The sequence below is a fragment of the Phoca vitulina genome, unplaced genomic scaffold (assembly GCF_004348235.1).
Source record: "Phoca vitulina isolate PV1807 unplaced genomic scaffold, GSC_HSeal_1.0 scaffold13, whole genome shotgun sequence".
Lineage (NCBI taxonomy): Eukaryota > Metazoa > Chordata > Mammalia > Carnivora > Phocidae > Phoca > Phoca vitulina.
This window is the reverse complement of record NW_022589716.1, coordinates 16651923-16668610: the sequence shown is the minus strand read 5'-3', so window position 1 is coordinate 16668610 and position 16688 is coordinate 16651923. Positions and strand designations below refer to the sequence as shown.

At 43.0% G+C, this 16688-nt stretch overlaps 1 protein-coding gene across 1 annotated transcript in view; it reads left to right on the top strand.

Annotated features, from left to right (window-relative positions):
* Positions 1-16688, top strand: part of FHIT (fragile histidine triad diadenosine triphosphatase) — a 1435811-nt gene that overhangs the window by 1357146 nt on the left and 61977 nt on the right. The gene's annotated exons all lie outside the window — the stretch shown is intronic.

Sequence of the window (16688 nt, the reverse complement as noted above, 5' to 3'; positions counted from 1 at the left end):
CAAATCAGTAGTTAAAGCTCACACGATCCTTACTTATCCCTGCTCTTAATACATGCCTGGCTGCACTAACAGCCAGCTGAAAACTCCAGATCAGCTCAGCAGAAAGCTGTACATTCAGGTCAGACATGCTCAAGCGAGGGAAAGATTGTCCGCGGTGTGTCAGGCAAATTGGCAAACAAGTGTCAACAGAACAGGAGGTGGGAGAAGAGCGGCAAGAGAGGAAATCGCCAGGAGAAGCAGGGTTTGCTAGGCTTGTGCTTTATGATACAGGAGAGAGTGGCCACAGGGCAGAGCTGGGGTGCTGATGGGAGAGGTCATCCCAGGAAGCTTGTCTGAGAAGCCCTGCTCACCGTCCTTCACCAGTCCACTTCTCGTAACAGTGCCCCCACCACGGGGATTCTAGCCCTGGCTGGAACTCAAGTCTCCTGGAAGGCAAGAGCCTGCCCCCTTGCAAAGCACGCAGTTCTCCTGCAATCCCGAGTGCCTTGTAGGAACATCTGCATCCCTAGACACTAAAGGCCACTTACTGTGTGATTTGATTTATATGAAATACTCATAATAGGCAAATCGATCAGGATAGAAAGCAGATTAGTGGTTGCCAGGGACTGGAGGGAGGGGGAAATGAGGAATTACTATTTAATGGGTATAGGTTTCCTTTTGGGATAATGAATATGTTCTGGAACTTGATAGTGGTGATAGTGGCTCAGCATTGTGAATGCACTAAATGCTGTTGAATTAATGGTTCAAATGGAGAATTTTATGTGTATTTTGCCATAATTAAAAAAAAATCTGCTTCCTTCTGATCTACCCACTGGTTCTCTATCTGCCCCATGAAACCAACCTGGAGTCTGATTCTTCTTCCATGGGAACATCATTTTAATGTCTTTTTCTCCTACATCTGTAGGCACTGTCTTGCCCCTGTGTCTCTGCTCTCCCAGACTGGTCACTGTGTGTCCTTCAAATGCTCATCGTTAAAGTTGCTAATCCAGAATAGCTTCCATTGGATAATATCTCCTTTTCCCTTGCCTTTCTGAAATTATGGTATAATGTTGCTGTGCACTGTGGTCACCCTGTGTTATGGTTGGATAATCACCTGCTGAGGCCTGGGACTTAGGAGGCCTGAGTCCTGACTCTAACTCGCTGTGTAACTTTTAAAAAGCCATCAGTTTCTCTGGGCCCCAGTTTCTTCACCTGTAACATGAAAAGACAAGAGGACCTCTGAAGTCTTTTCTAACTCTCAAACTTTATATCCCATTGCCTTGCTCATTCCAGAGGATGACACCCACAGTGAATTCCTGTTTTCCCACTGGCGTTAAGCTAGATCTCCCCCTCACACACACCCCAAATGTATGACATTGGATCTGGGAGGCTATATGAAAGGCTCACTGGGATTTCAATGAAATCCTATCCAATTAGATATAGTGCAACATTCCAAAATACAGTTTTAGATGTCAATTGAAATATCTAACCTATTTATAGTGCTCCTGTTTTTCTGTAATACAGAAATCTGGGCATGTCTTCAAGCAAGTTCCTGAATAGAGTTCTCGATAGGAGAGGGTCATAGCCAGAGCCCTGACAGCCAAAGGAGAGCTCTTTTCTGGTGCTTTCCCTATTCCCCAGAGGTGTGGCAATGGCCCTGGTTATGTTTCTAGAACTGTCTGAACTGAGACTAGACACTTAATTAGTAGAGCAAAGAAGCCATATGACTTTCTGAGCATCTTTCCCTTATCTTTATCTTGAGATGAAGTTGGTTTTGGTGGTTTGCGTTTGATTTTGTTGTTCTTGTTGTTTCTCCAGTAATGATTTGGATCAAGTCACTAGGAGGATATCATCATGTTCCATAGCTGCCTCTGGCCCCACCAGCTGGGGATATATATCATTTGTTAATGTGCAGTAATTCACTTGAGGCAATAATGACTGTGCACGATGGGAGAGAGGCAAGAAGATAAAAAGTCTCAGAAATGTTACTGGGGATCTAGAAGCTTCCCATAAAAGATTTTGATGTAGCCATGATCAGTCTAACTGTAGTAGTAGGATGAAGCATTGGAAAGAACATACAGCTTGGAGGTCCAAGAGCTGGATTCAGTTTCCTCCATTTACCAGATTTATAGCCGCAGTTGTTTTTTTGCCTCTCCATGCCTCATTATTATAAGCTACCTTATTTGTAAAATGGGGACTCCCTGGGGGCTTAAATGAGGCTTAAGTGTGTACTGAGCATGGTATGTGGTATGGTACTTTGCAGATGTCACTTCCCTTTCCACTCCTCTTTGGGAGATTGTAAGAATCATGTGTGACAATCTACATGAAAAGGAATGTTATAAAACCCAGGGCATCAGTTAGGTTATCGGCAAGAGAAGTAAAGAGTAGAGTCAATTTTTAGGCTCCAATCTAACCTCTGATCATTGTCTGACTCCCTTGGAAAGCAGGACACTCTTTTTTCCATAGGCAAGAACCCTAAAGGATTTATATGTTGTGTCATGGGGGAAAAAGAGTAAAGAGAAGGCTGGAGTCCATGCCTGGAGAGTTGGGGATGGTGGGACAGTGGACATGTCTGATATAAGTACAGGACATTGTAAGGAGAGTGCAAATTTTGTGGCGTTGGATGGGTCTTCTCCCTAACTGTGGTTCCCCATGTTTCATCTGTAAAATGAATTGCATTAAATCACTTTTAATATTCCTGGTGGAAATAGAAAAGCTGGGGGTAAGAATCACCCAAATACTATTCCAGTGCTTCACCAGCCCTCATCTCTCTCTTCACAAGTTCTGAAAGGGTGAGTACAGAACATGAAATCACACAAAAGGGCTCTCTCAGTCTTTGATTCCATGCCCCATGCAAATTTCCACTGCTCTAAGCTAGACAGAAGAGGGATCTTGCTTCACTAAAGACAGAAACAAAGCACACAGAATGGTTTCTTTAGCTCCTCGCCTCCTTTCCCTTAGGCCCACACCATACTCTAAGATTAGATCACTCCAATAGTAAGGAAACACTAGTCTCAAGAGAGCCCACCAAACTGGGAGAGAGAAAAGAATGGTTTTCCCAAAAACTTAGAGTACAGCTGACCTTGGCAGTTCACTCCAGCCTTTCTAGATTAGGACATCCCCTTACAGTTCCTGGAAGAGTTAATAAGGAGGAGCTCCGTGAGACCAAGATGGCGGTGCCTTCTTCCTTAAGGAAAAACCCAGGTATGTGGGATAAGAAAGGAAACAAATATTGACCCTAAAATTCTACAGTGTATAAAATGTGTGGTGTATTAAATATTTTCAAACTTGACCAAACAGTAGTCCCTGCTTGGATTTAAGTGCATGAGAACCTCTGAGCCATCTTGTGGGTTCTACAATTTCTTTTTCTCCCCAAAAGAATTTGAGATACAGATACAATCTGATGTGATAGTAACTTCGTGAGATGTCTTCAAGACCCCCCTCCTGCTCAAGGAAATAGGCTGTTTCATGAATAAAGTCACATCAATGAAGAATATGCATATCTTGCCTGATGCCAAGCTTCCTCTTAAAAATGCTTGAAGACCTAGCTCCGAAAATCAGTCCCTGCGCGCATTTATCCCTCCTCAGAATCTGCATGCCCTGGATTGTCAGATTTCTTGTGCCTCCTTTCATTCTGATATGCTTCTTCTTTTAAAAAATCCTTCCTTTGAGATGTCCCTTGCTGAAGCAAATAGGAAGTTATTACATGACAGTCTCGCTGAGGATGTTTTGTTCAGGTTTGGTTGTCTAAGGCAACCGAGAAAAAGAAATTGGGGGAACAAAGCCCCTTTGCTTTGTTGGGTCACCTTTGATAGCTTGAAAAGGTCAAGAACTTCTTTACTTAGCAGAATCTCCGGATAACTTTGCTAAGTGATGAGTGGGATGGAGATTCTCTTTAAAAGCCTGACATCCTTCCACCTTTGTTCATATGCAAAGTGTCTTCTTAAAATGAGGCCCTCTGCATTTGCATGTCCTCACACTCTAATGAGACCTGCACTGCTGCCAAAACAGAGGCAGGGATTGCTAATGCAGTAGGGGGAGCCAGCTCACGGGTCTCCTATCAATGAAGGTGCTACAGCTGGCCCAGAAAAAGAGCAGCATCACTAATGAGGACCATGAGATGACATGAACATGGAAACCTTGCCTGTTCCCGTGCATGGCTTTCAGGTCCTCACTCTTTAGTCTTTTTCTCTCCCTGCAACTTGGGAAAAATTTATCTGGCCCCTGTCTATAAACAGGGGGGGGACTCTCTTAGACTCGACTCTCGTTCAGATCATTAATGTATTGAGCTTTTAATTTAATGAGTGGAAGGAAAGGACATGAGTTTGGTTGGCTTTAAATATAGCAGAAACATAAATGCTGGGTTTCCGGGTCAGGGTTTATGATCCTTCAAATGATACTCATCCAGTGCCTGGTCTATGTGAGCCATGCTGCCAGGCTGGGCTGGAGGTATTGCCAGGCAAGTACTGTACCCAACATGTTGTAAAGAGGGCACAGTCTAATAGAATAGGTAAGAAGTATATCCAGATTACTACAGTTCAAGATGGAAAGTATTAAAAGAAACAAATAAGGGCTATAATTTCAGAGGAGAGATTCTTTTGAATCTGTTCTCACTATTTCTAATCCAGGCCGCCGCCGCCACCACCACCACCACCATCATCAATCATCTCCATCATCTCCTTCCTGGGCTTACGGCAATAGTGACTTCACTGTTTTCTGGCCCACACTGGGCACCTACTTTGTGCTGAGCAGTGGGAGGGAGGGAACACCAAACATATAAGGGGTTTGTATATGCAAGACAGAGATAAAGTACCTCTAAAATAAAAATCGGAGGCAAACTCTGATCCACGGTCTCAAACATCCATGTCCACAGGGGCCAGACAGTAGCAGTGAGTGCAGGGAAAGGCACCAAGGGTAGGAAGTGGGGTTAAAAAGAAGGCTTATGAGAACCTGAGCAAGGGCTTCCTGTCTAAAGAGCGCAGTGGTTACTTAGCTACGGTTAATTATTGCCAAGCAGGAAAGGAGGGCCAGGGTGGCGAGACATGCAGAACATTTTGTGTCAAATCTCTCAATCTGTGAGTCTTGACAACATTGAATATGCCATGCAAACAAAGCAGTCAGAGGGCCTGAGGGGTCTGCCATCTGGCAAACCCTGGCACATACTAAGGAGAATGTGGGAAAGGCAGAGGTGACTCGCAGCCAGGGGTCTCCGGGAAACTTGTGGAAGAAGCGATCTTTGATATGGCCTTGGAAGAACGGATGGAGGTGGGACAAGGGCGTCCCGAGTAGAGGACAGGGAGTAAGGAAAGGTACAGACCTGAGAATGTGGAGCTTGTGGTCTGAAAAAGGGCAAGGACTCTGGTAGCTGGAGCCTAGGGCATGAGCAAGGGTCGGGGGACCCATGGGCAACTTCAGGCCAGAGAGGTTAGTGGATGCCAGTGGATACTCCAGTGACCTCGTGCAGGTCACTTACCCACTTGAAACCTCACTCGACTCACCTGTACAGTGAGGATGGTGACCCCGTAGATGTCAATCTACCTCTTGGCGTTGTCAGAAGGAGTTGACAGGGTCATGCACAGAAAATGGTAGGTGTTGTACCTGGCATCGATATGGAGTATTTAATAAGCACTGGTTCTTCCTATGATTTAATAAAAAAATTTAGATTTTATTCTGCTTGCACTGTAGCACTAGTGAAGGGCTGCTATTTTTTTTTCTTTTCTTAAAGATTACATTTTCACTTATTTATGGAAACTAAACATTTAGAAACGTACGAAGAAGAAAATAACAATCATCTGTGTCCCTACTGCCCAGATTTAACCATGCTTAATATATTGGTGGATTTACATTTGCGTCCAGCCTCCTGCCAAAAAATCATTCTTGATTTTGTAAAAAATAACAATATATCCATCATAAGAAATTGTTAAAAAGTAGTAAAGTGCAAAAAATGGCAAACATTTACGTTTACCATGACTCCATTAGGTGTGAATCATTTAAGGCAGCTTCATACGGGTAAAAGGCTGGGTGTTTCCTCAAGGATATTGGGGTTGCTGTGAGGAGACACACAGAAGTAGCACAGGGCCTGATACATGGTGCTTGCTGTGTTAGCCCAGAGGAGTTAACATAGCAGAGGGCTGCAAATGAATAGGGACTATTGCACAGCTCTTGAGAGTGATTTCTGTATAGCATTTAGGGGGAGTCTAGTATTCAAGTTGGACCCCAGACTTCAAGGTCTCCTGTTCATCCCCAGGTTGCAAAGAAATATTTGACACCTCTCGTGGTGAACTGGGAAGGGGGAGATGATGTGGTGTTGTGATTGAGCCCTGTTTGTGACCATTTGTGACTGCATGATATTAGATGAGTCCCTCGGAGCCTCTGTTTTCTCAGCGGCAAGATGTGAACAGTTCTGCCAGCCCCCCAGGAGCCTTGGGAATGTCAGGGGCTGATGCATGGAGGGCTCCAAGACAGAGAAGTCACCAAATGTTAGTCCCTCTCCTCCCTACCCCTCTCCCTAACTGCTCCACTCCTTTCTGGGTTTGGTTTAACACTCAGCAACTGGAAGGCTCCCAAGTGCTTACAAAGTCCTCCTAGTTACATTTTAGACCCTCTCTCTTTTCCGGAGTATTCCTCTGATCCTGATTCTGTAGTTAATGAGTATTGATTGTGACATCTGTGTTCACTGGTGGCCCAAGAAAGGGGTGCACATGTTGGCTGCCTCTGGTTAACAGCTCAGCTGAAGGCAGGGAGGAAATTAGATGTTAGAAGGTGGTCCTTTGCACCTGAAATTCATTATAGATTTAAACCCATTTTGAAAATGTGTCTTTAACTCTGTGAACCAGAGTAAAAGCCTGGGCCACGTGGTGAGAAACCCATTTGCTTAGTGATTAAAAAATCTGGCACTGCCTAGTTCCTTGAGCTTTGCTGGAATTTGTTATAGCTTCTTTTTACCATAAAGCAGGTGTCAAGTGAGGACTTTGTGTATGTTTATGATCATTATGTTGTATTAAAGAGTCATGTTGAGTTCCAGAATGAGAATAAGAATATTGCATATTCCTCTACCTGCAAAGCAATTAAATTATTGTCTGACATGTTTATAGCTCCAGAACCAGTAATCAGCTTTTAGTCTGAATAGAGGATGTGGTGTTCTAATCCAGTGCTTTGCTGAGAGGTTCATATTTAGCATTTGCATTTGATAATTTAATTTAAATAATACTGAGCGAGTACACTTACAGTTCTTGGCAATTGTCAGAGTCACAGGGAAAAAGGCAATGCATAAACTGATTTTTTGTAAATAATTTTGTATTCCTGAATGGTTTTTACTTCCTTGTTATTAACTTCTGCTGCCCTCACTGAATAAACTGGAAAATGGTAGTAGCGTCTAAAGTCACAAGTATTATGTCTCTCTTTGTTCCCTTTTCCCTCTTCCTATGGAAACAATATCTGAGCAATCTGCAAATTTCCATGAGAGTGTGAAAGGCCTGCAGTGAACCATTAAAAAAAAAAAATCCCCCCAAAGGGACTTTTTTCTTGCAAGATGCCTTTATGTATTAAAGATCAATTTTCTGATAAGATTCTCTGTTCCAGAGAATATTTGGTAATTTTAGCAGAAGTGAGTACTTGCCACAGGAATAGTGAATCTCCAGTTAAAGCCCAGTAATATCACAAACTAAATGAAATAAGTTTCAGGAAGAGTCTCTTCTCTCCAACATTCCCCTCCAAAATAAAGTTTATTGGATGATTTCAAGATGTTCTTTTATAGGACTTTCTGGCTATCGTTTTTTTAACATAGAATTTATTTTAGGGCAAAGTGTCCCCGCTGGTTTCCAAACATGAATCCTTAGTAACAACTTCAAATAGTTGTGATTTCCACCTTTTCCCTTCTACTTCCCAGGCACAAAATAACCCATGCAGATTGTCCCCATCTGTTGGAAAATCATAGGCCTTGAGAAAGGAACTGCATGTCTTTTGCCATTAGTAAATTTTTTTTTCTTAAGGTATTTTTTTCTCCGTTTTGCATGTCTTTGTAACTGTGACCAATATGACCTGCCTAAGCCTTCTCGGACACCAACTCTTGATTAGAAGTCAGGAAGATCAAATGAATTTGTTCATTTTTACTGTGCCTCCCTGTTCCTAAGACCTGCCTTGTCACCTGAAATGCAGATTAGTTGCAAATGTTGCACACATCAGCCTATACATATGCCTTCAAAGGAAGCCTCTTTTACCACAGAATGACGTTTCCCAACAGACGTGGTTAGAATTGAGTTAAATAGAAATATTTCCATAGATTTCCTAGTGTTTGTAATCCATGGGAGTCTCCCCAGGGAAGGAAGTAGAGTAATTGGTGAGGATGTGCATCTTCCCTCTGGTATTTAGATTCAGGATGGCTGGCCATGCATAACCCTTCCTGGGAGCACATTAGTGTAGCTGGGGGTTAGACAAGGCCTCCCATTCATATCTTAAATATGTCCTGGGAAATAAGACCTTGAATCTGCCCAGATGCCCAAGAATAGCCCTTAACTCTCTGTCAACCACAGTACTAGATATTCTTTATCTGCAGTTTCTTTTCAGATATCCCAACGACCATGGACTCCATCAATCCCCATTTCCACATGCTGAAACTGAATAGTAGAGAGGTGAGCTGACTGGCCCATGGTCATGCTGTTGGGAGCAGAAGAGCTGTAATTAAATGCAGGGTTTCCCATCCCAAAGTCCCATGCTGTTTGCATGCCCTCACATACTCCAGCTGCTACCTCTGTGTGTGTATCAGCAAATGTCCTGTTCATGTATTATGTTGTTAGGCACATCTGTAGCCCTGGCCTTTGGTCAGTATTGATCACCCTGAATCCTTATCTGATAGGTTTGATTATGAAAGTAGTTGCTGGTAGCTGAGTAGCAATGATGCAGCCATATAAAGGGACTTGTGTGTTTGAGTAACTCCCAGAATCATAGGATTCATGTGGCCAGATAGTGAGCCCTTGGCTTAATCTTTTTCCTCCCACTATCTAGCTCTCCTGGTCAAAATTTACCTGAATCACATAACCCTATACTCGAGTCTACTTTAATTCATCCTAATTTCTACCTTTAGTGATTAAGTTAATGACATTGGGGTGATCAAACATCTCTGGGCAGTGTAGACACAACCCCTTCCATGTCTTGGGTCTTTCTGAACTGTTTTGGATGTCCTAGCTCTTAACCTCCTATGGGGGTTTAATCTTAGAAACCAAAGAGAGGACTTGAGAGAAGCCTTTTGGTCTGAGGGGGCCTGTGGCTCTGGAATGTTTCTGAGCATGACATCCAAGAAGCAATCACCAAACCACGAGTTGGCAGCTTCTGAAGGGCCATGAGCAGCCATCCAGGCAATTTAATGTACTGCTCTTGTGATAGTAAATGTTCTTCATAGGAACAGACCTGATAAAACTCCCGTGAACATGGATACTTTATCATTGCAAATGTAACAATTTTCATTTCTTTTAATTCCATGATTAGTTCTGTTAATAAAAATGTCTATTTAAGCTATTTAAGACGCCCACTAAAATTCTCTAATATTAATTTCATGGAAAAATTCCAACAGAACTATATTAGTTTTTCCCCCATTAAGGTAACATTATGGACTTTTAATGGAGCTCTCAGTTATAATGGTTTTTATTGACCTAATTACTAAATGAATTAAAATTTGTCTCACCACCTTCAAAATTATGTAACAGTGGTGTCAGAGAGAGTGTCATGGTTGGTTACTAAGGGGTGAAAAGGGAGAATCCCTGGACTGCACCTCTTTTATACGTAACGTACATGGCTTATCCAAAAGGAAATACCAATGACACTATAGCTTCATTGAATGCATTTGCCTTTCACTGTTTAGGAAATTTTTCAGATCACAACGCTCCTGTGTGATGAGTGAGTGACACAGCCATACTTGGGACACTCCTGGTTTTGCTTTCTTGCCTCTCTTGATGCTTCCCTCTTGTGATGACTTCCAAAAACAAAAATTTAGAATTTTAATAGTGATATTAAATATAAAATAGCAAGTACCGTGACACACCGGCACCCTAATGCCTTCTCCCTATGCCAGGGCAGACATCACTAAAGGATTGCTGCACCCTTCCTCACTCAGAACAATGCAGTCCGGGGATCTGTCTCAGGCCTGTGCTTCAGACAACCCTGTCTAGTCGGAGTTCACATGGCAGTTGAAAGCTATTTTGCATCCTCGGTAGTCACAATTTATAAAGTATTTTCATAGACACATACATATGAATCTTATTTGCTCATCAAGGAAATTCTGTAAGAGAAGGATGATAAGCATGATCAGTCCTAGTTAGCAGACAAAGAGCCAAGACGAGGTAAGGACGGGACTACATCAGGGCACATGGCTGGTGAGGGGAAGTAAATGAGAATGAGAAGACACAGCTTCTGACTCCTGGTCTATTGACTGCTCTGTCAGGCTTTCATTCTTCAATTCCACAAGTATTTATCGAGCACTTTCAATGTGTCAGGCACAAGATAATCAGCAATGAGCAAAGCAGGCACGGTCTCTGCCTTCAAAGAATTTCCATTTTGGTGGAGACAGATAATAAACTCACAAATACATAAGATGATTTCAGGTAGCAATGGATACTGCGAGGAAAAGATTAGAGAGAGCCACAGTGGTTCGGGGAGTTGCAGGGAAGTTCTCTTGGAAGACTGAGTCAGAGCCAAGAGCCAGCAGGAGAAGGAGCCATGCTGAAGGGCCTGGGAACAGAAGTCAAACAGAAGCAGAGGGAGAGGAGCTGGGGTAAAAGGTTGACGATGGAAGGAGCCCCATGTGTTCAAGAGATACTTGAGAATGCCCTTGGTGGGGGAAAGAAAGAGGTAGGCTGGGGCCAGATCATGCAGGACCAGGGTAAGGGGTTTGGATTTTAGTCTCCTTTTATTGGACACTCATAAGAGAACATTAAATATAGAGCGACCCAACCCAGTGCGTGTTGAGCACGGAGTGGAGACACCATGTCTGGCCCCCACAGCAACATCTACTCAATCACTAGACACAATTTTGTCTTGTGACAAAATGCAAACTAGAGCAAACTATGTCTTGCTGAAGGTGCACACTCCTACTCCATGCTCCTCGTCCCCACCTCTGCCCTGCAGGCATGGACTAGAACATACGCAGGGACTCCAGCGCAGGACACTCAGGAGAGATTCTGATAGTGACAGAAATGAAGACAAGATCATTGAGTGCCATACGAACACTTGAACAATGCACAACTTCCAGAAAGGAGATAGGTACATAAGCCCATTTGAGCTAAGAAGAGAAGGCTCCCCCTTCAGCCACATACATACATACATACATACATACATACATACATACATACATACATTTATTTATTTATTTATTTATTTATTTTTAATTTTATTTAGCCAGACAGTAGTTTAATGGTTTTATTAACAACTATGACATGCATAAAAGCTATCTGTCTGTTCATTTTCTTCGCTGCACAGCCTGGCATTGGGATTGGTGACTCTGATGTCCAGCTGGGTTGCTCTTTCCACATCAGCTTTGTGGTTCTTGGAGGAGACACTGTTGAGCAATCTCTGCACAGTAAGATTCATTGCACATCAGCAGCACTTCAAGCTCCTTAACGTGTGGACTAGGAACTTACGGAAGCCCTTGGGCAGCATGTGCTGTGTTTTCTTATTGCTCCCATAACCAATGTTGGGCATCAGGATCTGGCCCTTGAATCTTCTTTGCACCCTATTGTCACTGCCTCTGGGTTTCTGCCAGTTATGCTTAATTTTGACATATTGGTTTGACTGGTGCCAGATGAACCTCTCAGTCCTCTTTTGAATGATCTTAGACTTCACCAGAGGTCTGAGGGCAGCCATGATCCTGGGTAAGAGATGGCTGCCACCTTCACAGGCAGCACCGAGGAAGAGCGGGGCCTTCAGCCACCATTTCTAATTGAACGGTGGCAGCCTCTCTTTGACCTTAGTCCTTAACATACAATTAAACGCACCCTCAGTGTACTTTTTTGGTTTATTTTAATCCCTGTATACTTTCTGAAGTAGCATTATTTTCTATAAAAATAATAAGACCTATTATTCGTATTATCATTAGCAATACTAGCAATTTGCTGAGAAATTACTATGTGCCAGACACTGTGCGAAGTGCTTTACATCGCATTCTCTCAACCTTCTGAGGTAGTTACTATTATTATGCCATTTTACAAATGAGGAAACTTAGCCACAGAAGGATTAACTAGAGCTTACCCAAGGTCGTCCAGATAGGGAGGGTGGAGTCCAGGAGATGTAGCTACATAGACCTCACTCTTCACCAAAAAATGGACCCTCCCACATATTGTCAAATGAAACCATGTGCATGAGTTTTGGAATAAACCAGGGCTGAGTTGGAGACCTGTCACAGTTTCTTCACCTGTCATCGGGGGTGATGACAGCACTGACCTCAAAGGGTTTGGTGGGATGAAATGAGATATAAATAAAACATATCGCGGAGTGCCTCGCGCACAACAAATGCTCACCCACCCATGCCACATGGGGACCAGGCCTCAGTGCCCTGCCTTGCAGGAAAAGAGTAGCTGTCTCACAAGACTCTTGAGGACATTATAGGAGGACATGTGTACAAAGTTCCCTCCACCCCCCTGTAAATAGTGGTGGCTACTGAAATTAATGTAAGGATAATGTAATATCCCGAATGTGTAACACCCACTGCAAACCAAAGTAGCAACTGGGGAGATCTCTTCTGTACTTGTCATTTCTGCAACAGGAATGAGCTTGGTCATTGATAACATGAATGCCCCTGAAATCGAGTTGTGGCAATGCTAATGAGCTGGCACATTTTTAATTCTGTCTGATACTGTTTCTGAAGGAGCCATTTGTGCTGTAATGGGAAAATTTAGTGCAAGACCTTTGAAGGAAAGTCTGATGTGTGATATTTAGTTTAAGTCAGCTTCTGACAACAGTATGTTCTAGAGAATTACAGATGTTCTCAAATCACATATTATTTCTCTAAAAAACTGTGATATTTATCTGATAGAGCATCTGGCATGACGGGGAGTGTGAGTTTCTTTTTTCCTGGTTTAAAAACAACAACAACAACAACAACAACAACAACACCACAAATCTCTGGCTGAGCTAATCTGAAACATCTTGCATATGTGGCGGTGAGATTAATGGATTCCAAAACTGTGTCCCATGCTAAGAAGCTCATCAAGGATTCATGTTAACGTGGAATGCAGTTGGGAAGTGCTGTGGGCTGTATCTGCCTCACTCTGGGGGATTCCGTGGGGGCCAAGGCTAAGGGCCCTGCAGAACCTGAATGGGGAACACAAGAGGATTCCTGCCTTCACTGGGCATGCTCTCCAGCACCAGGTGTTTTTCCCTCTGAAGTTACATCCCCACTAAGGACAGAGAGAAAGAATGGTTTCTTCTTTCAAATGAGGCAGCAAGGCAATAACTTCACTCCAAAGGTTTTACCTACTTGAATCAAATCTTTCTTGTAAAGACCTGTCCCCTAATTTCACCAAGGTTATGTCAATTCTGCATTGCCTTAAATTATCCTCTGACCATGCTCTGAAGGAAGTCGTCACTGAATTCTTGCAACCACTGTTCTGGCAGGCAGCATGGGAGAGGGGAGGTGAGGGTCTGGGGAGTGCAGGTCTGGAAACTGGGAGACTTGGGTTCTCTCTGCCACTAGCCATGTGACCTTGGGCAAGCCTTGGCTCTCATGGTCATCTAAGGCATATGAGGGACTTGGACAAAGCTTCCCTTCATCTGTAACACGATGTCAACACCAACTTTGCCCTTCCTCTCTTGAGACACACACTTGAGCTACACATTCTTTCTGGCCTGTCACGAAGAAAGGCTGCTTCTTTATTTGACCTGCAAATTTCCCTACCTTGTTTTTGATGAGCATCTAAAATAGAGGTTCTTATTCTGGAGTCCCCAGATAGACCCTTAAATGAGATAAAAGCTGCAATATAGGTGAAATATTTAAGGGGTCAGAGGAAAGCTTTATGATTTTCATTTATTTATTCAGTAAATATTGAACACCTATTATCTGCCAGACACTGAGCTAAGCAAGGGAAATAAAATGGTGATCTGGGCAGATATAGTCCCTGACCTCCCTGAGCCTCCTTTATAATTAACCAGGAAGATTCTAGAAATGAGTCAATGGGCAATCACAGTGCGGTGGGAGAGAGGTGGGGGGGGGTGTCATGTAGAACATATGGTGTGCTATCGGAGCTTGAGAGAAGGGCTCCTCACTCAGACTCCATCACATTTTCATGGGACTTCAGAGCTAGAAAAACAAAAAGGATAGAGCCTCTGAAATAAAGGAAAGGGAATTTGACATGATGCTAATATGAGCAATACATAGAGGAAGTGATGATAGGTGGACAAATACATTCAAGATGTTAATTCATGGCTAATAAGACATTCAGTATTGCAGTGTTTGACTTAAAAGCTTGCACTGGTCATGGTCATTGTCATCACAATCATAGCTAATGTATATTGAGCTCTTAGTATGTACCAGATTCTTGCTAAGCATTTAACATCAGTGATCTGATTTAATCTTCACAAAATGTCTGTGAGGAGGTGGTCTCGTCTGGTTTTATCCATGAGAATGCAAGGGCTCATGGGTATTGAGTTATCTGTTCAAGGTCTTCCAGCCAAAAAAGTAGCAAATCCGGGATTTAAACTCAGGTATGGGTGATTCTTAAGCTTAACACAAGTACAGATTTTTGGATCACAACAAGGGTGTACCTGGAGCCTTCACCTTTCAAATAGTTGGAAAACCACGTTTTCTTGACTTGTTTTGCCAGATATGGCCAGGCCTTAGATTTAAAAATGAAAATCAAACGTCGGCACCATCTCTTCCTCCTCACAGTGGAAGACGTTCTCTTCTGGGCAGGCTTCGAGAGGCCTTCAATTACCAGCTCAAATCGAGCGGGTTTAATGCACTTGTCTGTGGCCCAAAACCAGTCGTGGAGTTCAAAAGAGAAGCAAAGCCGTAAGGGGCTTATTAACAATTTAACATTTCCAAAGCCTGTGGGATTGTTAATTCCATTTGCCGTAGACATACTGTCATAATGATTAAGATCTAGTCACTGTAGGAATGCAGAAATGTGAAATCCATTGTGTGGCTGCACTCTTCCCACTGCCTTATTGTAAGGTGCTCTGCAGCCTCCGTATCTGGCCGAGCACCTTACACTTTCTCTTACAACTGACCTTGACACCTCCACATCCAGAATGTCTGTATTATCTCTTCCTTCTTTTATGGGAGTTTGATCCAAAAGATACAAAGCCCCTGAAATAGCTTTTATGGATAGTCTTACCCCCCAAACACCTGGAAATATCCTTGCCCTGAGAAGTATGTTGGTTTATCATTCAATTATCATTACCCTCAGGCTTTTACTGAGGGCAGGATCTGCCCTCTGGGGATACAAAAGTGAGTCAGCCCCTGCTCTCAAGAAGCCATGGTCAGCAGTCAAACTGCTTGAAAGGAAGGAGGAAGAATTTATTTACTCATGTAACTTGAAAGTCTAATGGTAGAGTTGATTCAGGCATGGCTGGGTCTGGGGGCACAAGCTGTGTCACCAAGGGCGTTGTGTTTCTCTACTTCTTTCAGGTAGCTTCTTCCCAAGGAAGGTGATGTGAATAGTAGCAGCTTGAGGCTTACATCCTATTAGGTTAAGTGGAAAGATTGTTTTTCCCAGCAATGCTGATTAAAAAAAAAAAAAAGTGCACGCAGAGAACTCTGGTCCAACTTGAGTTAAATGACCATTGTTGAATCAGGAACCATGGCCAGAGGGATAGGGTGCTCTAAGCGACCAGATTGAGATTCTGAGTCCATGTATAGGGCCAGGCAGAAATACAATCAACTCCATCCCAAGCCTAAGGAATATAATGGTTTCCTAGAAGAGAGAGGGGTTCCATCGCAAAAAAGGAAAGCTACATATACAAAACACAGAGGGATGGGTATAAAGCATTTATGGAGCCCAGGAGAAGTAGGGGAGAAAGCTCAGAAATGCTTCCCAGAGGGGTTGGTATTTGAACAGAGTCACAGGGTGAATAGAAAGTCACAGAAAGAACAGAAGGGTGACCTGGGTTTAATCCCTCTTTGCTAATGCTCCATTGGTAATGACCTAGGAAAATCATTCATTCTCTCAAAAGAAGTTTACAAAGCATCTACCAACCAAGTTAGTGCTAGAGCTGCATTGATGGACAAGGCAGGCATTGCTGTGCCTCTCATGGATCTTACAGTCTAGAGCGGCGACAAGCATTTAATAATTGCACAAATGATAGAACAATTACCCTTTTAGAAGTGCTTAAAAGGAAAGATCACTATACTAGGGTCAAAGTATACCTATGCCTTGCATTTCAGTTTTCTCAACTATAAAATGGAAAAGAAAATTCTTATGTCCCTCTCCCACAAGCAATCAATAATGTATAACACAGTGAGGAAGACAGATGAATTCACTTACGTATGTATGCATGCATGCACACAAGAAAAGCAGAAGACACCTTGAAATAGAGAGTCAAATTTAGGGATACACCTGTTGCTGTACTTAGCTGGCTCACTGAGTATCACCTTAAAATGAATAATTTTCTTACTGCCCAAAAGTTTCCTTTGTCCTCACCCTCTTAGCTTTCCTGATTCAGTGCTTATATTTTTACACCCAGGCACCCAGGGTCCTTCAACCACTGTATCTACACTCAGTACA